We start from the raw sequence: 24,964 nt of genomic DNA, 5'->3' as shown, positions 1-24,964 counted from the left end.
GAATGTTTCTGAATGGGCACACAGAGTGAAGTCTTTGTACTTCATGTTAATGCCCACTCAGCCAGTTGACATCAGGTGGCTGGGCTCAGTTTTGGGACAATGCTCATTTGAAATGAATAAACATGGTGGAAGAGATGGAAGCTAAGAATGATGTTAACAGCATGAGTTTCTACTTGCCAAGTATATTAGTTTCCTTAGTTTGCAACAACAAAGTGCTACAAACTGGGTGGCTCTCACAACAGAAATGTATTGTCTCCCAGTTCTGAAGGCTTCACATCATCGTCGCTCTGTTTGTTTCTCTGTCTTTTCATTCATATAGCATTCTTTTTTTTATAAGTACAACAGTCATATTCAATTAGGAGCCCACCTTACTCCAGTATAACCTCATCTTAGCTACATCTGCAACAATCCTATTTTTAAATAAGACCATATTCGAGTTCCTGAGGTTAGGACTTCAACCTATCAATTTTGGCAAGACACAGTTCAACCTACAACACCAAGGATGGTCTAGTTTTGGCTGATGCTGAATTTCCAAATTGTCAATAGCAGAGGCCAGTGCTGCATTTCTGATGGAGCTAACTAGCTTGATCACTTTGACCCCTTCAACCCTTGGGAAAGACAGTAATTCATTTTAACAGAAATAGACATGTATTTTTGGTGAAGGTTTGTCTTTCCAGGTTGCAGAATCTCAGCCTGCACATCTCACCCATGGCTTACTACATGCTTGATGCATTGACTTAGAGTCCCACACAACATTGTGACAGACCAGGGAATTCATTTTCTAGCAAAGGAAGTGTAAGAGCAGGCACATGACCACGGGGTCCACCGGTCACATCACATTTTCATCATCCAGAAGTTGTCAGTTTGATGGAGGTACAGAGCTGCCTATGAAGACATGGCTGAAGTGACAATTCAGAAACAGGACTTTGAGAAGATAGAATGCTATCTTGCAATATAGTGCATAATTGAAAACAACAAATTTATGTAAACCCAGGAACTAAGCAGTGGAAATTAGAGAATTCGTGTTTCTTATCCTTGCAACTCAGGCTTCTGTGGAATTAAAGTTCCTGGTTCTCAAGGAGAAAATACTTCCACTAGAGAAAACAGAAAGAGTCTCATTGACATTGAGGCATCACTGCCACTTGAGTACTTTGTCCTCATCATCACCAAGGAATGGAAAAAAGAAAAGGAGTCAGCATGTTGGTAAGGTTGGCACTCGAATGACCCACACACAGTAAAAAGACTGAGAAGGGCACAGTGGCCAGGAGCTGTGGCTCCTCTGGAATGAGGGTCCATGTTATGCATCCAAGTAAGAAACTGAAGCCAGATAGGTTCTAGCAGGTTGGATAGTTGTGTAGAAGTGAAGGGAAAACTTTCCCTTTGCCCTTTGAATTTTTGCTAAAAAATTAATTTATAAAAGCCATTTCCTAGATTACTAGGAAAATGGCATATAATTTATTAGCATGTACAGGGAAGAATTATAGAGTGATTGATCAATATTTCAATGGGGTTTAGAAGTTTCTATATCTTTTTTTTTTTTTTAAGAGGAGAGTGAGATGGAGAAGCGTGGATGATTTTAAAGAGGTAGAAAATAATTTTGAGGGGAATTTAATGGGCGTAAAGAACATATAATGGCCTGGGACAAAGTCTATTGGGCCCACAGAGCAGAAAATGCTTTGTGACAAAAGTCTGTCCAGATGTGTTTAAAGAGTTTAGTCTTTCTTTCTGTGATGTGAATTTAGCTAATGAAAACTCAGGGAAGAAACCAAAAGTAATTGGTTTTATTTCTTTGTTTTTGGCAGGTTCAAACTTTAGGCAGATAAGGGATCTTCAGAGAATAAATTTTTCCTGTGCTTTGGGAAGGAGGATTGAGAGACAGGAAAGCAAAGGAAGGCCAGAGAGAGCTCGGGAGGTTTCTTTTTCAGTTCAGCATGTCAAAGTGCCATATTCTAGGGTACTGGTTTCTGAGCCCCAACAGAATAAAAGGAAGACTGTAAGTGTCGAGTATGCTGCCAAGACCAGCTGCAGTGTGGCAGGTGCGCTAGTTCTTCCCACTAACCTTCCATTTCTGAAGCATTCTATTTCACACAATTACCATCATAAAAGAAAAAATAACTTATGGTCCATTTGTAATTGTATATGTTGTATTGTGAAATATATCCCTGATAGGACAAACTTCAGTTCTGTCTAAATGTGGATGAGAATTGAAACTTTCCCTTAAATTTAACTAGTCTGATGATTGGAAGAATTTTTGACAAACCAGCTCCTGGCTCCATACATTTGTAACCTGGTATCTTCTGCACTCTGTACTTACTTCTGGTGGCAAGTGACACCAGGATATCAGGACCTGGTTTGTGACACTGTACTTTCATATTGGAATACTAATCCCAGTGCTGGGTGAGTTACAGAGCGAAGCTCTGTATGCCTTGAAGCCATTTCTACACTGTGGTGGTTAGCAATAACCTGTCTCTACACAGAAGTGACTGCAAAACACAAACTATATTATAAAAAATCCCTAACAAATGTACCCTTAACTTCTTCTTAGCACACCATCTGACACGTGACTAAGTGCAATGAAAAGTTTGAAGTAGAAATAAATAGTAGTATTAAACAATTTCAGTTAAAGTAGTTTATTTCAGCAAATTTTACAAAAGCATATGGAAAATAAACATATTACTAACTTCTCTCCCAGGATCTTAGAATGCACCTGTACAAGTTAGAGACATGAGACACAACCTTTTCTGGGGGATGCTGGGAATGGGAATGTTTGCATTGGAAATGAGTGGAAGGTGTACTATGTTGGGGAAATATCTGCTTTTGTTTCAAAGACTGAGTATGAAGAATGGTTTGGAGTTCCGGAGTGGATATTTGACATGTTCAGGGCTTCTTTTCATATTTTGAAAAACATTTGCATATTGAGGGAAATGTTAACATCATGAGTCCTGTCTTTCCCATCAAAACCAGAACTCAAATACCCAGCCTCTGTTGCAACTAGCACATAGGCAGGTGACCTAGACTTCCACCAACAGACACACCCCTATGAGACTGATTTAGAGATGAGCAAAACAGTGTTCCCATTTTGCTAGTGTAGGTGGCAGCAGGAATTGCAAGGGCAAGTACCTGATCACAGGTAGTGTCAGTGATGGTGCAATAGTGAATGTAGGAGCACTAAGACCTGGCATTTCATGTGTGATGAAAGAGGCCCCAGTGGTATCCATGTCAGGCCATTTATTGCATGGTTTTTTGTGTTCCCAAAAGTATTATATTTCTGGCTGAACTAGCCAGACTGGATTTGTTGATTGCAGCAAGATTTTACATCACATTTTAATACACAAAAAGTGCTCACCCTGGCTTATAACAACACAAATACAAAGTAAACTGTAAATTCATGCCATTTTTCATCTGTCAGATTGATAAAGATTAAAAATTTGATCTGTAGTAATTGGTATAGGGAAACAAACCCTCTCATTGGTGAGAATGCAAACGAATTACAGTGTTGAAGGAAAATGATATGGCAATATCTATGAAAATGTATAGCACAGGCCGGGTGCGGTGGCTCACGCCTGTAATCCCAGCACTTTGGGAGGCCGAGGCGGGCAAATCACGAGGTCAGGAGATTGAGACCATCCTGGCTAACACGGTGAAACCCCGTCTCTACTAAAAATACAAAAAATTAGCCGGGCGTGGTGGCAGGCGCCTGTACTCCCAGCTACTCGGGAGGCTGAGGCAGGAGAGTGGCATGAACCCAGGAGGCGGAGCTTGCAGTGAGTCGAGATCGCACCACTGCGCTCCAGCCTGGGTGACAGAGCAAGACTCTGTCTCAAAAAAAAAAAAAAAAAGTATAGCACAAATATCTTTTGACAAAGAAATATTGCTACAATTATATTCTACATATGCATTCATAGGAACCAGTAAAGAAATATACAATAATAATTTTTGAATTATTTGTAAATGGGGAGTTTTAATGTTAATGTAGTCAATTGAGAACAGATTAATACACAGTTGAACATCCACAGAATGGAGTAATATTTAGCTGTATAAAGAGGAATGCTGTATATGTGAATCAGTAGACATACTGTTAAAGTAGAAAAGCCGGGTGTGGGGCAGCAATCACAGAATGCTGCCATCTGTGGAGAAGGGAAAGAAAAACAGAACTGTATGCATAGATTTGGAAGATCTCTGGAAGAAGGTGCAACTGATGACTGTTATCTCTGGGAGGGAAGCTCAATGAAAGATACTCCAGGAGATGGTTGCTTTTCAAAGTATACCTGTTTGTGGCTTTTGAATTTCATCATTTCCTTCTGTGTAAGAAATAACTATGGAATGACAGCTGTGTGCTGGATACCATGGCACATAGGACACAAAGGTAACCCAGACACTGCCTCAGCATTTGGGGATTAATCGATAGAGATAAAAATGACTATAGCCTAATGGGTTAAGAGCTGGGATAAAGATGTACGCAAGATGCTGGGGAAGCCAGAGAAGAAGCTCTTGAAGAAGGACAATCAGAAAAGGTTTCCAAAGGGAAGGGTGCACAGGAATTGAACTGAGAACTAGTCATCAGAGCTTCAGGCAAAGCTATGCCAACGTGCAAAAAAGAAGACGAAAAATAAAATAATTAGAGGTAAAATCAATGAGGTACATAAGACAGCCAACTTTGGAGAAACTTCAAGTATCTCTTGATAATTCGAGTTTGGGTGCAGGAAGATGTTGAAAGGTAAGTTAAAGAGTTATTTAAGGCCCACATAATGAAAGACCTTAGATACTGGATATTATTCTTATAGCAAGGATGAGCCATTAAAGCTAGAAGGTAGAAAGATAATCCTGTGTGGGGACTTCAAATGGCAATTCTAAGGCATAGCACAAGGCTTTATATTTATTTAAATTAAAGCAGGCCACAGAAAGTCCTAGAGCAAATAGGAATGCATTCAGTTGTCCATTACTCAAAAATCCAAATAACAATGCTGTAACTAACAGTTACTGGTATTATTATTATTGTTTTACAGAAGGTCTGCAAGTAAGCATCTCAGGGCTGGCTGCTCAGTTCAATAATGTCATCAAGGAACCTGGTTTCTTCTTTTCCTTCCACACTCATTCTTGACCTTGTTCAAGTATAGAACCATTTTTTAGTTTTTTACAGTATGAGTAGAATCATACTGTATTAGTTTTCTATTGCTGTGTAACAAATTATCACTAACTTAGTGGCTTAAGACAACAAAAATTTATGATCTGACAGATTTTATGAGTAAAGAGTTCAGGCACGGTTACTGGGTGTTATGCTCGAGTCTCAACAGACTGCAATCAAGGTGTTAGCTCAGGCTGTGATCTCATCTGAGACTTTGGGGGCCTCTTCTAAGTTCATTAGTCATTGGCAGAATTCAGTTCCTTGGGGTTGTAGGACTAAGGTGCTCAGCTTTTGAAGGTTACCCCTTTTCATAGGCATTTCACAATGTGGCTATTTACTTCTTCCAGACAAGCATGAGGGCATCTCTCTCACTAGGAATTTCTCCATCCAGTTGGCTAAAATGGAATCTTATCAAATATAACCTAATCAAGGAGTGACTACCACAATATATTCACAGGCCTTTCCATGCTCAAGGGGAATGAATTACATAAGTTACGATATATATTATAATATATGATATACATTATATAAGTCAGTAATCTTGGGGGTCATCACAGAATTTTGGCTATACTATCCCAGGACTTGTGTTTGTATTTTTGTTTTTTTTTATTGTTTGTTTTCTACTAATGGATCATTTGTAAATTCTCACCTTTATTTTATTACTGTATATACCACTCAGTGGCTGACATATGTTTTTCTCTAGCGATTTTTAATCAAATATTATTTTTAATAAGAGATAACCTACATCACATTCCCACTCTCATTTCCACATTTTCCCAGCACCTTGTCACTCACTTTTATTCAATGATGGCTCATATACTGAAAGGAAAAACAAATAAAGATGTTTGTAGCATTATACAAACACAACACAAATTTCAGTTAAAAAAAGGTGAGTTTTTCCTATATTAATTTTCTAAAGAATAAAAGCAGAGTTCACCAAAAATACTATATATAAGACTATTTGTAGGTAATAAAAAAGAATTGTAATCTCACTGGGACAGAATATGTACTCAAATGACAAACTGAATAACAATAAAATATTTAAATTGAAATTTAAGCCAACAGTGGAGGTCAAGTCACAAGGCCATAAGTTATTACTTGTCACATTAATCCTATAGACAATCTAAGTTTAGAGGAGAATGTTTGGATTACTTATTGTGGTGACATAAGCTACCCCAAAACTTAGCGGCTTACAGCAACAGCAATTTTATTATACCTCACAGTTAAGTGGGCCAGAAGTTTGGGCAAACATTAGCTGGGCAGTTTTTCTGCTCCAAGTGGCATCAACTGGATCCCTGTGTGGTACTCAGCTGGAGGCTTGCCTTGCCTGAAAGCTCCAAGAAGGGTCCCTCACAAATCTGGCACCTCACTGCTCCTTGGCCTCTCTCTTTCTCTCTCTGCATGGCATCTCATTGTTAAGGGATGTTAAAAAATATTGAAAACGAAGGCCACAGTTTGGATATACACTCAGAACAACCAACCATTAGCCATAACAAAATGCAAGCTATGTTGATCTCTCTGAAATGCAAGCTCTAACCATAAATAAACCATAAAGCCTTTCTTCATGTCAGTATGATAAAGTTGCATCAATCAGCTACAGAAAAATAAGCTCCTTCAGCTCTATGTGCCCTAAAAGGGATACAAATTTATAGTAGCCAATTACAATAGAGTTCAATGTCTTTCTCACTGATGCTATAAAGCTATAAGCTGTGCTGTAACACTTGTGAGATGAGCTTCTTAACACGTTCAGTTTGAAATCTCCTGGCTTTTGAATTGTTCTTTGGTAGGCACAATAAACTCCTATATTCCTGTTTTACTTGATCTGATTTTATTTTTTTATTTTTTATTTTTATTTATTTATTTATTTATTTATTTTTAAATTTTTAACAGTTTCTGGTGTCAAATATGAGATGTACACTAGATCCTTGATAAGCTCCAAAGCAGGTGAGTAACCTAATGCCGTAGGCACAATAAACCCCTTTATTCCTGTTTTACTTGATCTGATTTTATTTTTAGCAGTTTCCGGTATCAAATATGAGATGTAAAGTAGATCGTTGATAAGCTCCAAGACAGGTGAGTAACCTGATGCCAGTACCACAGAGCCCATGGCGCTCACTGCTTTCTTGCTGAACATGGAGCTCAAGGTTACTCTCAGATCCAGGATGTACTCTCTGCATTTCAAGCTCTTCAACTTTGTTGTGCATACCTGTGCTGTGTGAAAGCTTCTTGATAAGTCATCCTTACATCTGCAGGAGGAGCAAACCCATTATTCCCTGTGTCTGTAACAGGAGACAACCTGCCATTCCATTGGGTTTCTGGACAGCAGTACAAGTACAAGTTTCCCTACAGATACATTTATTTGAGGAAATACAAGGCAAAGATACTTTACACCTGGTCCATAATCCCTTCCCTACATCTGTCTGAACCCCCTGCTTCCTATATTTATAACAGCTATGGATCAGGATCTTGTGTCTTTTTTGTGTGTGTGAAAAATTGGCGAACTTTATAAAGGACAATGTGAGGCTGCAGTGGCTGCTTTGGGTGACCTTCAACTTAGACAAAATAGTTCATTCTGAAAGCACTCTTGAAAAGAAATAACCCAGAACCTCTCAAAGACAATGGAATGCAATCTTGGACTGGTAGGTAGAGGCTTTTAATAGAAAGAATGACTCACAATAACCTCTCCAAAATAATGTCTACCAGTGTGCAAATAATAATTTAAAAGCTAAAACTCAGCCTGACTCTATAGACCCTTCTGTGAATCCCTCTGCTTCATTTCATCCTCCAGTAATTGATTTTTCTGAAACTACTAACCCCTTTAATGTCTTGGCTTTTCCACCTAAACCTCTTCACACCAGCTTCCTTTAAAAAATTAGACACTCAAATGAGCCAGGAGTATCTGTCACAGCTGAATTTAAACTTTGGTCTTACACAGAACTCTGAGCCATTATAAAAGATTTTGTGATATTAAAAAAATACAAACCAAATTTATAGAAGGATTTAAAATTTTTTTAGGGGGTCTATAATCCATGCTTTTAATTTGTACCAATTTGTCCATGTGATAGTATGCACAGGAAGTAACTGAAAATGGCTAGAAAAAACACATTGGGATAATCCATCTGGATATACTGAGGATCCTGCTAAGCATGCTTTTAAATAAGAAATGCATATGGACAGAAAAATGGGCCAACAACTGTTAGATGCTATTCCTGAAGCACTTCCAATGAGAATAGGCTGGACCATAATCTAACCTTATAAAAAAATGAATCTGCTGCAGACTATCATGCCCATCTGTAGACAGTTTTCACATAATACTGGCTTTAAAGGCCAGGACGATAAAGTGGCTATACCAGCCCATTTTGTTCCTGGATTGCATACAGAAATAAGTGACTCACTGAAGAAATCTAAACTAAAATGAGAGGTAATTCTCACAGAACTGCAACATCTAGTAGAGCATGTTGAAGGGATATTAGATTAAAAAAAAAGAAGCCATCAGGTAAACAAACCAATGACTCTACAATTACAACAGCTGCAGGGAATTTGGCCTATCTTTAAAAAATCTTATTCCCAATTTTGCTTCCATTGATAAAGATGCTTAGGGTTACTGGAAGCAGAAGGGGCATTGGCAAAAAGACTGCCCATTGCTAAATAAGGGGAAATTGGAACAACCCCCACATCCTTTTAACAACTCTTAATGTTGATAGGGTTCCAAGGAATTGCCCAGTAAGCTACTTCCAATAATTCCTTTAAATCAATGAGGAGAAACCAAACTTAAATGAAGACATTTGTATTGTGACACCAGAACAACTCTTTCTACTTTAGAGTCCACCATGATATATCAAGAACTTTCTCAGGATAATAAAATTTATCTCAACGGCAGGAGTTTCAAATCAAGTTCAAAAGGTTCCTTTAACAGAATTCTCAGCTGTCACCCTTGGCCCTTTTTCTGAGAATCATGCCTTCCTTTTATGTGATATTGCTCCTCTGAATCTCCTAGATAAAGATCTGTTTTCCTAAATAGGAGGTTCAATAAAATTATTCTCTGGAGAAATGACCCTAGAAATCTAAGATTTATCAGACAATAAAACACCAAATTGACTGTCCTAAGGAAACTATTAAGTTCCATAAATGTATAGACATACATCTTTCTGAAATTCCTGATACTCTATGGACTTCTACTCTACAGATGTGGGAAAGATCAAACACATCAGATCCATTAAAATTGTGATTGACCCTTTTAAATTGCTTTATTTTCTTTTTCTTTTTTTCCTTTTTGAGATGAAATCTCACTCTGTTGCCCAGGCTGGAGTGCAGTGGTGTGATCTCGGCTCACTGCAACCTCTGCCTCCTGAGTTCAAGTGATTTTCCTGCCTCAGCCTCCTGGGTAGCTGGGATTACAGGTATGCACCACCATGCCCGGCTAATTTTTGTGTTTTTAGTAGAGATGGGGTTTCACCATGCTGGCCATGCTGATCTTAAACTCCTTCCCACAGTGGCCTCCCAAAGTGCTGAGATTACAGGCGTGAGCCACCGTGCCCAGCCTAAACTGCTTTGTAAGTTACCCTAATACCTTCGGAAACCTGAAGCAACACAGGGACTCACTTTAAGAGTAGAGGACCTAATAAATCAAGGAGTAATTATTTTGTGTACTAGTCCTTGTGACCTTCTTATCTTACCTATCAAGAAATTCCATGGACAGGGATGGAGATTTGTACAGGGCTTTAGAGCTACAAGTAAAATTATATATCAAGATTCCCGGCCAGGCACTGTGGCTCACGCTTGTAATCCCAGCACTTTGGGAGGCTGAGGCAGGTGGATCATGAGGTCAGGAGATCGAGATCATCCTGGCTAACACAGTGAAACCCCGTCTCTACTAAAAATACAAAAAGACAATTAGCCGGGCATGGTGGTGGGTGCCTGTAGTCCCTAGCTACTCGGGAGGCTGAGGCAGGAGAATGGCATGAACCCAGGAGGCAGAGCTTACAGTGAGCCGAGATGGTGCCACTGCACTCCAGCCTGGGCAACAGAGTGAGACTCTGTCTCAAAAAAAAAAAAAAAAAAAAAAGATTCCCTGTGATACCAAATCCAAACACTTTGTTGTCAAAGGAATCAACTGAATCTGAGTGTTTCACAGTAGTAGACTTATACTTTGTATATGTATTATAGCATTCCAGTAGACAAAGTGTTAGTATTTGTTTGTTTTCACTTGGAAAAATCAACAATGTACTTTGACAGTAACACCTTAAGGATTAAAGCCACCTTCATATTTCTCACAAATTTTATATCAAGATTTGAATACTGCAGTTTCCCAGACATTCTACGTTGATTCAATATGTAGGTAATTTGCTTCTTTGTTCTTCATCTAAAGAGGAAGTACAAATTGACCAAATATATATAACAACCAGCTTATAAGGGCCATAAGACCTCTTGAGATAAGCTTCAATTCTCACAAGAAGTGGCACATTATCTTGGTCATGACTTCTCTGCAAAAGTAATCTTTCTGTCTCCAGAAAAAATAAATATTATTCAAAATTATTCTAGACCTGTGACTAAAAGGCAACTCAGAGGATTCCTCAGACTTTCGTGATAGACCAGGTCACAACACTGACCTCTCCACTCCATGAACTAACCAAAAATAGCAATCAGGACCCTTTTCTTTGGAAAGCAAAATAGTAGAAGGCCCTTACCAAACTAAAACAGGTTTTGCAAAATCTTCCTGTGTTATGACTCTCCAATTATTCTAAACCACTCACATTGTTTATTCATGAATGAAACAACCAGACTCTAGGGGTCCTCACTCAAAAACTTGAAGGAAAAAATAGGCCCATAGACTAGTATAGTGTACAGTTTGTCTGGTTGCTACAGCATATCCAAATTGTTTAAAGGCAGTAGTTGCAGATGCCAAATTATACAATCTTTCCCAGAACTTTTTCAAAGCAATAACTTATGCCTATACCTTTCACATGCTGTGGAAAGCTTGCTAAATCCTGAATGTACCCAGCATTTCTCAGCCAGCAGGATAATATTTTATGTGATTCTGCTCCTATCGCCTTCAGATCTGCATATTCTTTGCTGCAATTCTTTCTTTAAACTCTGCTACCATCTTACCTTTACCCAACAAAAGTGAGACGTATAATTGTGTTAAACTGATTTCCCAAAATTTGACTCCGAGATTGGATTTGCAAGAAATTCTATTCACCAATCCAGAACTGTTGCTCTATGCTGATGGTTCCTATGCCAAAAATTTTGAAGGAAAATACTAAGCTGGGCATGCTGTTACAATTCAACATGAACTATGATAAAAAGGAGATCTCCCCATTTTAATTCAGCCTAATCTGCAGAATTATTTGCCCTCACTTGAGATTGTAAAAGAGCAAAAGATAAGATTGTAAATATCTAGACTGATGTCAGGTATACTTTTGCGGTAGTCCGTGATTTTAGTATGTTGTAGAAATAGAGGGGAATCCTTAACGTCAAATGATATGCCTATAAAAATGGGTCTGAGGTTGCTAATCTCTGCATTATTGCTGCCAGCATAAGTAGCTATCATAAAAATTAAAACTCCTACTTATAAAAGAGACCCTGAATATCAGAGAAATTCCATGGCTGATTTTCATGCTAAAGCTGCCACCAAAAAAACAAACAAACAAAAAACAAAAAAAACCTTCAAAACTGTCTCAACTAATAAACTATGCACCTTGAGTGAAATCCACCCAAAGGACATAAAAAAAAATTCAGAACTTACAAGAATGGTAAAAATATCTTAGAAACAGAAAAAAAAGATTGGATTAATACAGGATGTGAAATCCTTGAGAGGTTCTGGGGGCACCCAGGTAGCTGTTTAGTACTTTCTGGATCCCTAAAGTTGCCATTCTTCTGAGCTTTTCATTCTTTTACTTACCATGGAGTTGATAAAATGATTCAAGCCCTGGTGAAGTATTGGTGGGCAGACTTTTCTAAAGGAGCTTAGCAATGTCTACCATCTCCAGCCCTGGAAATTCTGCTGTGTCACTCAGCCAAAGGAGATGCCAAATCAGATTGGCTATTCAGCAGCACAACACTGTCAGAAATTTGTCCCACATGTCCCCTGGGCAGGATCCCCTGACTAGCCTTCCTACATTGCTGGGACATCCCCTTTTGGACCTCTCCCATTAGCAAAGGGCAGCACTCTGATTATTTATTAGAGCTGAGGTGAACCTGGGATTAAGGTGCCATCTAGAACTGAAAAGGAGGCAATGACCTGGCAATAAAGAACCTCTAAGCAAATATATCCAGTAAAAACCTAAACAAGTCAGACAAGGAAGACTGGAATACATAACCAATCCTTCAATGCAAAGACACAGACATACATCCACAAAAAACAATAGCAATCAGGAAACCATGTTCTCCTCAAGTGAACAAAACAAGGAACCAGTAACTTCCAATCAATAGAAAAAGAGGGAATCCTCCCTAACTCATTTTATGAGGCCCAGCATCATCCTGATACCAAAGCCTGGCAGAGACACAACAACAAAAAAGAGAATTTTAGATCAATATCCCTGGTGAACATTGATGCAAAAATCCTCAATAAAATACTGGCAAACCAAATCCAGCAACACATCAAAAAGCTTATCCACCAAGATCAAGTTGGCTTCATCCCTGAGATGCAAGGCTAGTTCAACATACACAAATCAATAAATGTAATCCACTACATACATAGAACCAAAGACAAAAACCACGTGATTAGCTCAATGGATGCAGAAAAGGCCTTCGACAAAATTCAACAGTCCTTCATACTAAAAACTCTCAATAAACTAGGTATTGGTGGGAAGTATCTGTCAAAATAAAAAGAGCTATTTATGACAAACCCACAGCCAATATCATACTGAATGGGCAAAAACAGGAAGCATTCCCTTTGAAAACTGGCACAAGACAGGGATGCCCTCTCTCACCACTCCTATTCAACATAGTGTTGGGAGTTCTGGCTGGGGCAATCAGGCAAGAGAAAGAAATAAAGGGCATTCAATTAGGAAAAGAGGAAGTCAAATTGTCCCCGTTTGCAAATGACATGATTGTATATTTAGAAAACCCCATGGTCTCAGCCCAAAATCTCCTTAAGCTGATAAGCAACTTCAGCAAAGTCTCAGGATACAAAATCAATGTACAAAAATCACAAGCATTCTTATACACCAATAACACACAAACAGAGAGCCAAATCATGAGTGAACTCCCATTCACAATTGCTACAAAGAGAATAAAATACATAGGAATCCAACTTACAAGGGATATGAAGGTCTTCTTCAAGGAAAACTACAAACTGCTGTTTAATGAAATAAAAGAGAACACAAACACATTGAAGAACATTCCATGCTCATGGGTAGGAAGAATCAATATTATGAAAATGGCCATACTGCCCAAGGTAATTTATAGATTCAATGCCATCCCCATCAAGCTACCAATGACTTTCTTCACAGAATAGAAAAAACTTTAAAGTTCATATGAAACCAAAATAGAGCCACATTGTGAAGTCAATCCTAAACCAAAAGAACAAAGCTGGAGGCATCATGCTACCTGATTTCAAACTATACTACAAGGCTACAGTAACCAAAACAGCATGGTACTGTACCAAAACGGAGATATAGACCAATGGAACAGAACAGAGACCTCAGAAATAACACCACACATCTACAACCATCTGATCTTTGACAAACCTGACAAAAACAAGAAATGGGGAAAGGATTCCCTATTTAATAAATGGTGCTGGGAAAACTGGCTAACCATATGTAGAAAGCTGAAACTGGATCCCTTCCTTACACCTTATACAAAAATTAATTCAAGATGGATTAAAGACTTAAATGTTAGACCTAAAACCATAAAAGCCCTAGAAGAAAACCTAGGCAATACCGTTCAGGACCTAGGCATGGGCAAGGACTTCATGACTAAACCACCAAAAGCAATGGCAACAAAAGCCAAAATTGACAAATGGGATCTAATTAAACTAAAGAGCTTCTGCACAGCAAAAGAAACTACTATCAGAGTGAACAGGCAACCTACAGAATAGGAGAAAATTTTTGCAATCTCCTCATCTGACAAAGGGCTAACATCCAGAATCTACAAAGAACTTAAATAAATTTACAAGAAAAAAATCAAACAAGCCCATCAAAAAGTGGGCAAAGAATATGAACAGACACTTTTCAAAAGAAGACATTTATGCAACCAACAGACACCTGAAAAAATGCTCATCATAACTGGTCATAGAGAAATCCAAATCAAAATCACAATGAGACAGCATTTCACACCATTTAGAATGGCAATCATTAAAAAGTTAGGAAAGAGCAGGTGCTGGAGAGGATGTGGAGAAACACGAATGCTTTTACACTGTTGGTGGGAGTGTAAACTAGTTCAACCATTGTGGAAGACAATGTGGTGATTCCTCAAGGATCTACAACTAGAAATACCATTTGACCCAGCCATCCCATTACTGGGTATGTACCCAAAAGATTATAAATCATGCGACTATAAAGACACATGCACACGTATGTTTATTGCAGCACTATTCACAATAGCAAAGACTTGGAACCAACCCAAATGTCAATCAATAATAGACTGGATTGAGTAACTGTGGCACATATACACCATGGAATACTATACAGCCACAAAAAGATGAGTTCATGTCCTTTTTAGGGTCATGGATGAAGCAGAAAACCATAATTCTGAGCAAACCATTGTAAGGACAGAAAACCAAAAACCGCATGTTCTCACTCATAGGTGGGAATTGAACAATGAGAACACTTGGACACAGGGCAGGAAATATCACACACTGGGGCCTGTCGTGGGGTGGAGGGATAGGGGAGGGATAACATTAGGAGAAATACCTAATGTAAATGATGAGTTAATGGGTGCAGCAAACCGACACGGCACATGTATACGTATCTAACAAACCTGCACATTGTGTACATGTACCCTAGAACTTAAAGTATAATAAAAAAAAGAAAAAAGAAAAACTCAAGTGGCAGCAATGGAAGCTGGAGGTACCACTCAGCACATTGGTGCCTTTCTTGTGTCTCTGCCTTCGGGGGAAAAGATAACTTTTCTTGATACTCCAGGACATGCTACTTTCTCAGCAATGAGAGCAGAGGGGCTCAAGTCACTGACATTGTCATCTTGGTTGTAGCTGCAGATAATGGGGTGTAGAATCTATTCAGCATGCCAAGGATGCTCAAGTTCCTATTGTCCTTGACATAAATAAATGTGACAAAGCTGAGGCTGATCCTGAGAAAGTGGGAAAAAAAGCTATTGGCTTATCATGTGGTGTGTGAAGATTATGGAGGTGATGTTCAAACACTGCTTGTCTCTGCACTTGCAGGTGATAATCTGATGGCTTTGGCAGAAGAACAACTGCAGAAATGTTAGAATTGAAAGCAGAGCCCCACTGGTCCAGTGTAAGGAACAGTAATAGAGTCGCAAAGGAAGAGGTCCTGTTACTACAGCTATAATTCAAAGAGGGAATTTAAGAGAAGACTCTGTTCTGGTTGCTGGAAAAAGTTGGGCAAAAGTACACTTAATGTTTGATGAAAATGGAAAAACAATCGGTAAGCCCCATCCCAGCATGGCAGAGGGAATTATAGGCTGGAGAGACCTTCCTTCTGCAGGAGATAAAGTTCTTGAAGTAGAATCTGAGCTAAGGGCACGTGAAGTTTTGACTGGAGGAAGTATGAACAAGAACAGGAGAAAAGTGAAGAGGATCTGAAAATAATAGAAGAAAAGTCAAAGGAACACCAAGAAGCACATTGGAAAGCCCACGAGAAGTATGGCAATGTGCAGTGGAAGGAGAGATAATTTCTAAAGTATTTAGAAAGAAAAGAACAAACATCCTTAAAGCCAAAAGAGAAAATGGAAAGAGATTCAAATGTACTTCCCAGTGATTATTAAAAGTGATGTTGATGATCTGTTGAGGCCATTTTGAACATTATAGATACCTATGATGCATCACACGAGTGTGAACTAGAATTGGTACATTTTGGAGTGGGTGATGTAAGTGCAAATGATGTTAACCTTGCTGAAAGATTTGATGGTGTTATATATGGCTTTAATGTGAATACAGGCAACGTTATCCAACAGTCAACTGCAAAAAAGGAGTAAAAATTAAACTTCACAAAATAATTTACCGTCTTGTTGGAGATTTGCAAGAGGAAGTGAGCAGCAGATTACCCTGTGCTGTGGAAGAGCACCCAGTAGGTGAAGAGTCTATACTAGCTACCTTCTTTATAACAGAAGGGAAGAAAAAAGTTCCTGTGGATTGCTGCAGAGTCCAAAAGGGGCAGTTAGAAAAAAAAAATTAAATTAGCCCGTAATGGACATGTAATTTGGAAGGGATCATTAACCTCACTGAAACACCATAAAGATGACGTTTCAATTATCAAAACTGGAATGGATTGTGGTATCAATATAGATGAAGAAAATATAGAATTTAGGGTGGGAAATAAAATTGTTTGTTACACAGAAAAGCAAATTCAAGCCAAGACTTTCTGGGATCCAGGATTTTAAAATTACATTAAAAATGCAAATAACTAAAAAAAAAAAAAGACAAAGAAGGGCATTACATAATAGTAAATAATTCAATTCAGCAAGAAGACCTAAATACCCTAAATATATATGCACCCAACACAGGAGCAACCAGATTCATAAGGCAAGTTCTTAGAGACCTACAAAGAGGTGCAGATTCCCACATAATAATAGTGGAAGTCTTCACCACCCCACTGAGAGTATTAGATAGATCATTGAGGCAGAAAATTAACAAAGATATTCAGGACCTGAACTCAACATTGGACCAAATGGACCTGACAGACCTCTACAGAACTTTCTACCCCAAAACAACAGAATGTACATTCTTTTCATCACCAAATAGTTAATACTCTGAAATTGACCACATAATTGGACGTAAAACAACCTTCCGCAAATGAAAAAGAACCAAAACCATCCCAAACGCACTCTTGGACGACAGTGCAATAAAAATAGAAGTTAAGACTAAGAAAATTGCTCAAAACCAAGCAATTACATGGAAATTAAACAACATGATCCTGAATCACTTTTGGGTAAATAATTAAATTAAAGCAGAAATCAAGAAGTCCTTCTAAACAAATGAGAACAAAGATACAACATACCAGTATCCCTGGGACACAGCTAAGGCAGTGTTAAAAGGGAATTTCATAGCACCAGGTGTCCACATCAAAAAGGCAGAAAAGATCTTAAATTAATAATCTAACATCACAACTGAAAGAACCAAAGAAGCAAAAACAAATCAACCCCAAATTCAGCAGAAAACAAGAAATAACCAAAATCAGCGCTGAATTGAAGGAAATAGAGACATGAAAGACCATTCAAAAGATCAATGAATCCAGGAGTTGTTTTTTTGAAAAAGTTATGACAGACTGGCCACTAGCTAGATTGATAAAGAAGAAAAGAGAGAAGATCCAAATAAACACAATTAGAAATGATGATGGGGATGTTACCACTGATCCCACAGAAATAAAAATAGATAACAGAAACTACAAAAAACACCACTGTGTACACAAACTAGGAAACCTAGAAAAGAATGAATTCCTGGACACATACACTCTCCCAAGACAGAACCAGGAATAGACAATATTCCTGAACAGACCAATAACAAGGTCCAAAATTGGATCAGTAATAAATAGCCTACCAACCAAAAAAAGCCCAGCACCAAATGAATTCACAGCTGAATTCTACCGGATGTACAAAGAAGAACTGGTACCATTTCTACTGAAACTATTCCAAAAATTAAGGAGGAAGGACTCCTCCCCAACTCATCCTATGGAGCATCATCCTGACACCCAAACCAGGCACAGACACAACAAAAAAAGAAAACCTCAGGCCAATAATATCCTTGATGAGTATCTATGCAAAAATCCCCAAAAAACAAAAAACAAAAACACTTGCAAACCAAATCCAGCAGCACAACAAAAAACTATTTCATCATGTTCAAATAGGCTTCATACCTGGGATGCAAGGTTGGTTCAACGTTTGCAAATCAATAAATATGATTAATCACATAAACAAAACTAAAGACAAAAGCCACATGCTCATCTCAATAGAGGCAGAAGAGGCTTTCAATAAAATTCAACACCCCTTCATGTAAAAACTCAATAAACTAAGTGTGCAAGGAACATACTTCAAAATAATGAGCCATCTGTGACAAATCCACAGCCAACATCATACTGAATGGTCAAAAGATGGAAGCGTTCCTTTTGAATATTGGCACAAGACAAGAATGCGCTCTCTTACCACTCCTATTCAACATATCATTGGAACTCCTGGCCAGATCAGTCAGGCAAGAGAAAGAAATAAAGGGCATCCAAATGGAAAGAGAGAAAGTCTAAATATCTCTGTTTGTAGATGACATGATTCTAAATCTAGAAAACCCATAGTCTCAGCCAGAAAACTTCTTCAGCATGGTACTGGTATAAAAACAGTCACATAGACCAATGGAACAGAATATAGAGCCCAGAAAAAAGGCAGCAAACCTATGACCATCTGATCTTTGAAAAAGCTGACAAAAACAAGCAATGGGCCTCCTGAAACTCTTCCAAAAAATTGAAATGAAGGGACTCCTCCTTAACTCATTTTATGAGGCCAGCATCATCCTGATATCAAAATCTGGCAGAGATACAACAACAAAGAAAACTTCAGGCCAATATTCTTGATATACATTGATGCAAATCCTCAACAAAATACTTGAAAACCAAATCCAGCAGCAGCACATCAAAAAGCTTATCCACCACAATCAAGTAGACCCTGGGATGCTAGGTTGGTTCAACATATGCAAATCAGTAAGTGTGATTAATCACATAAACAGAACAAAAGACAAACAACCACATGATTGTTGCAATAGATGCAGAAAAGACTTGATAAAATTCAACATTCCTTCATGTAAAGAACCTCCAATAAACTAGGTATTGAAGGAACACACCTCAAAATAATGAGAGCCATCTATGACAAATCTACAACAGGCATCATGCTGAATTGGAAAAAGCTGGAAGCATTCCCCTTGAAAACTGGCATAAAACAAGGATACCCTCTCTCACCACTCCTATTCAACATAGCATTGGAATTTCTGGCCAGGGCATTTAGTCAAGAGAAAGAAATAAAGGGCATTCAAATAGGAAGAGAGGAAGTCAAACTATCTCTCATTGTGGATGACATAATCCTATATCTTGAAAACTCCATTATCTCAACCCAAAAGCTTCTTAAGGTGGTAAACACCTTCAGCAAAGTCACAGGATCCAAAATCAATGTGCAAAAAATCACTAGCATTCCTATACACCAAAAACAGTCAAGGCAAGAGCCAAATCATGAATGAAATTCCATTCACAATTGCCACAAAAAGAATAAAATACCTAGGAATACAGCTAATAAGGCAGGTGAAAGATTTCTACAAGGAGAATCACAAACCACTGTTCATATAGATCTGAGGTGACATGAACAAATGGAAAAACATTCTATGTTCATGGATAGGAAGAATCAATATCATGAAGAATCTACTATTCCCATTAAACTACCATTGACATTCTTCACAGAATTAGGAAAACTATTTTAAAATTCACAAGTAACAAAAAGGAGCCTGAATAACCAAGACAATTCTAAGAAAACAAAAAACAAACAACAAATGAACAACAAAAAAAACAAAGCAGGAGGCATCACACTACCTGACTTTATACTACAGGGACACAGTAACCAAAATAGCATGGTACTGGTATAAGAACAGGCACACAGACTAGTGGAACAGAACAGTGAACTCGGAAATAATGCTGCACACCTACAACTATCTGATCTTTGACAAACCTGATGAAAACAAGCAATGGGGAAAGGATTCCCTATTCAGTAACTGGCTAGCCATATGCAGAAAATTAAAACTGGGCCCCTTCTTTACACCATATACAAAAATTAACTCAAGATGGAGTAAATACTTAAATGTAAAAACCAAATCTATAAAAACCTTGGAAAACAACCTAGGCAATAACATTCAGGACATAGGCACAGGAAAAGATGTCATGAAGAAGGCACCAAAAGCAATTGCAACAAAAACAAAAATTGACAAATGAGACCTAATTAAACTAACTATCTCCTGCACAGCAAAATAAACTATCAACAGAATAAACAGAAAGCCTACAGAATGGAAGAAAATTTTTGAAATTATGCATCTGACAAAGGTCTAATATCCAGCATCTATAAGAAACTTAAACAAATTTACAAGAAAAACAAAAACCCCACTAAAAAGTGAGCAAAGGACATGAACAGGCACTTCAAAATAAGACATTTATGTGGACAACAAACGTATGAAAAAAAGCTTAACATCACTGATTATTAGAGAAATGCAAATCAAACCACAGTGAGATATCATCTCACACCAGTTAAAGTGGCCATTATTAACAAGTCAAAAAATAACAGATGCTGGTGAGATTATGGAGAAAAAGGAACACTTTCACAGTTTTGGTGAGAGTGTAAATTAGTTTAACCATTGTGGAAGACAGTGTGGCAATTCCTTAAAGACCTAAAGATAGAAATACCATTTGACCTGGCAATCTCATTACTGGGTATATACCCATAGAAATAGAAATCATTCTATTTTAAAGACACATGCATGTGTATGTTCATTGCAGCAGTATTCACAGTAGCAAAGACATTCACAATAGCAAAGACCATCAACTACAGACTGGATAAGTAAAATGTGGTACATACACACCATGGAATACTGTTCATCCATAAAAAGGGATGAGATCATGCCTTTTGTGGGAACATGGATGGAGCTGGAGGCCATTATCCTTATCAAACTAAAGCAGGAACAGAAAACCAAATACGGCATGGTCTCACTTATAAGTGTAACTAAATGATGAGAACACATGACACACAGAGGAGAAAAACACACACTGGGGTCTATTGGAGGGTAGAAAGCGGCAGGAGAAAGAGGATCTGGGAAAATAACTAATGGATACTAGACTTAATACCTAAGGTGATCAAATAATCTGTGTAATAAACCCCCATGACATGTTTACCTGTGTAACAAACCTGCATATTCTGTGCACGTACCCTTGAACTTAAAATAAAGGTTAGGAAAAAGCAATATGCACAGAGGAAAAAAAACGTAATGTTATGTGAGTCTAACAATTAATTCCATAAGAAATGCATAAAACCAATAAAGTTCAAAATAATAAAAAAAATGGGAAAAAGACTCCCTATTCAATCAATGGTGCTGGGATAACTCACTAGTCATATGAGAAGATCCCTTCCTTATACCATATACAAATATAAATTCAAGATGGATTAAAGACTTAAATATAAAACCCAAAACTGTAAATATCCTGGAAGATAACTTAGACCATATCATCCTGGACATAGGAATGGGTCAAGATTTCATGATGAAGACACTGAAAGCAATTGCAACAACAGCAAAAATTGACAAATGGGATCAAATTAAACTAAAGAGCTTCTGCATAGCTGAAGAAACTATCAACAGAGTAAACAGACAACCTACAGAATGGGAGAAAAATTTTGCAAACTATAATATATCTGACAAAGTTCTAATATCCAGCATCTATAGCAAAGTTAAACAAACTTACAAGAGAAAAACAATCCCATTTAAAAGTGGGCCAAGAGCATGAACAAACACTTCTCAAAAGGAGGCATACATGTGGCCAAGAAGCATATGTAAAAAAGCTCAATATCACTGATCATTAGAAAAATGCAAATCAAAATCACAATAAGATACCATCTCATACCAGTCAGAATGGCTATTACTAAAAAGTCAAAAATAACAGATGCTGGTGAGGTTGCAGAGCAAAGGGAACACTTATACACAGTCGTGGGAGCATAAATTAGTTCAACCATTGTGAAAAGCAGTATGGTGATTCCTTGAAGAGCTAAAAGCAGAACTACAATTAGACCTAGCAATTGCATTACTGGGTACATACCCAGGGGAATATAAATAGTTCTACCATAAAGATATATGTACACAAATGTTCACAGCAACATTATTCATGATAGCAAAGACATGAAATCAACCTAAATGCCCATCAATGACAGACTGAATAAAGAAATTGTGCTACATATATACCATGGGATACTATACAGCCATAAAAAACAATGAGATCATGTCTTTTGTGGGAACATGGATGGAGCTGGAAGCTATTATCCTTAGCAAACTAACACAGGAACAGAAAACAAAATACTGCATGTTCTCACTCATAAGTGGGAGCTAAATTATGAGAACTCATGAACACAAAGAAGATCACAACAGACACTGAGGCCTATTGGAGTGTGGAGTGTGAGAGGAGGGAAAGGGGCAGAAAAAATAACTACTGGGTACTAGGCTTCATACCTGAGTGATGAAATAATCTGTACAACAAATCCTATGACAAGAATTTCACATGTATCCTCAAGCCTAAAATAAAAGTTAAAAAACAAAACTGTCATTCAAGAATAGTGTATCTAGCAAACTTATTGTGAAGATGATATAAAATGTTTTCCAGGCAAAGGAAACCTGAGAGAATTCACCACTACCTGACTCATCTTACAAGAAATGCTAAAGGGAGTTCTTCATTCTGAAAGAAAAAATCATTAATGTGCAAAAAAATTAAGGTATAAAGCATGTTGGTAAAATTATGTTCATGAATAAACTTGAGAGGTGAAGCCAGCTGGGCTTCTGGGTCAGGTGGGGACTTGGAGAACTTTTCTGTCTAGCTAGAGGATTGTAAATGCACCAATCAGCATTCTGTAAAAATGGACCAATCAGCACTCTGTAAAATGGACCAATCAGTAGGACATGGGTGGGGCCAGATAAGGGAATAAAAGTTAGTCACCGAAGCCAGCAGTGGAAACCCACTCAGGTTCCCTTCCATGCTGTGCAAGCTTTGTTCTTTTGCTCTTCATAATAAATCTTGCTGCTGCTCATTCTTTGTGTTTGCACTACATTTATGAGCTGCAACACTCACTGCGAGTGTCTGTGGCTTCATTCCTGAAGTCAGCGTGACCACGAGCCCACTGGAAGGAACAAACTCCAGATGCACCACCTTTATGAGCTGTAACACTCACTGTGAGGCCTGCAGCTTCATTCTTGAAGTCAGCGAGACCAAGAACCCACTAGACGGAATAAATTCAGGACACATCTTGCTGACCCACATGGGACTTTCACCGAGTGATGGGAAACACTCAGGCACCAACAGGCTCACCCTTGAAATGCATCTTAAGCCATTGGGACCAATTTGACCTGCAAACCCTGAAAAAGAGGTGGTTCATTTTTTTCAGCACTATGGCCTGGCCCCAATATTATCTCTCTGATGGGGAAAAATGGCCACCTGAAGAAAGTATAAATTACAATACTATCCTACAGCTTGACCTTTTCTGTAAGAGGGAAGGCAAATGGAGTGAAATACCTTATGTCCAAGCTTTCTTTTCATTGAAGGAGAATCCACAACTATGCAAAGCTTCCAATTTATATCCCACAAGAGGACCTCTCAGCTTACCCCCATATCCTAGCCTCCTATAACTCCCCTTCCTATTAGTGATAAGACTCCTCTAATATCCCTGCATAGAAGGAAATAAGAAAAGAAATCTCCAAGGGACTGCAAAACCCCCCGGGCTATGGGTTATGTCCACTTTAAGCTATAGGGGGAGGGGAATTTGGCCCAACCTGGGTACATGTCCCCTTCTCCCTCTGATTTAAAGCAGATCAAGGCAGACCTGGGGAAGTTTTCAGATGATCCTGATAGGTATATAGATGTCCTACAGGGTCTAGGGCAAACCTTTGATCTCACTTGGAGAAATGTCATGCTATTAGATCAAACCCTGGCCTTTAATAAAAAGAATGTGGCTTTAGCTGCAGCCCGAGAGTTTGGAGATACCTGGAATCTTAGTCAAGAAAATGATAGAATGACAGCTGAAGAAAGGGACAAATTCCCTACCAGTCAGCAAGCCATCCCCAGTATGGATCCTCACTGGGACCTAGACTCAGATCATGGGGACTGGAGTCACAAACATCTGTTGATCTGTGTTCTAGAAGGACTAAGGAGAATTATGAAAAAGCCCATGAATTATTCAATGATGTTCACCATAACTCAGGGAAAGGAAGAAAATCCTGCCTTACTCGAGAGGCTACAGGAGACCCTAAGAAAATATACTCCCCTGTCACCTGGCTCCCTCGAGGGTCAATTGATCCTAAAAGATACATTTATTATCCAGTCAGCCACAGATATCAGGGGAAAGCCCAAAAGCGAGCCCTGAGCCCTGAACAAAATCTGGAGGCATTATTAAACCTGGCAACCTTAGTGTTCCATAATCAGGACCAGAGGAACAGGCTGAAAAGGAAAAGTGAGATCAGAGAAAGGCCACAGCCTTAGTCATGGCCCTCAGACAAACAAACCTTGGTGGTTCAGACAGGACAGAAAATGGAGCAGGCCAATCACGTGGTAGGGCTTGTTATCAGTATGGTTTGCAAGGACAATTTAAAAAAGATTGTCCAATGAGAAACAAGCCGCCCCCTCACCCGTGTCCATTATGCTGAGGCAATCACTGGAAGGCTCATTGCGTCAGAGAACAAAGATTCTCTGTGTCAGAAATCCCCAATCAGATGATCCAACAACAGGACTGAGGGTGCCCAGGGCAAGCGCCAGCTCATGTCATCACCGTCACTGAGCCCCGGGTACATTTAACTATTGAGGGCCAGGAAATAGACTTCCTCCTGGACACTGGTGCATCTTTCTCAGTGTTAATCTCCTGTCCCAGACAGCTGTCCTCAAGGTCCGTTACCATCCGAGGAATCCTGGGACAGCCAGTAACCAGGTATTT

General features: G+C 38.6%; 1 pseudogene; it reads left to right on the top strand.

Moving 5' to 3' along the window:
• The first annotated feature begins 809 nt into the window (after positions 1 to 809).
• Positions 810 to 16,651, top strand: LOC100456186 (translation initiation factor IF-2, mitochondrial-like; annotated as a pseudogene).
• Positions 16,652 to 24,964: the final 8,313 nt, after the last annotated feature.

The sequence above is a fragment of the Pongo abelii genome, chromosome 1, assembly GCF_028885655.2.
Source record: "Pongo abelii isolate AG06213 chromosome 1, NHGRI_mPonAbe1-v2.0_pri, whole genome shotgun sequence".
NCBI lineage: Eukaryota > Metazoa > Chordata > Mammalia > Primates > Hominidae > Pongo > Pongo abelii.
This window is presented reverse-complemented; position numbering and strand designations above follow the sequence as displayed.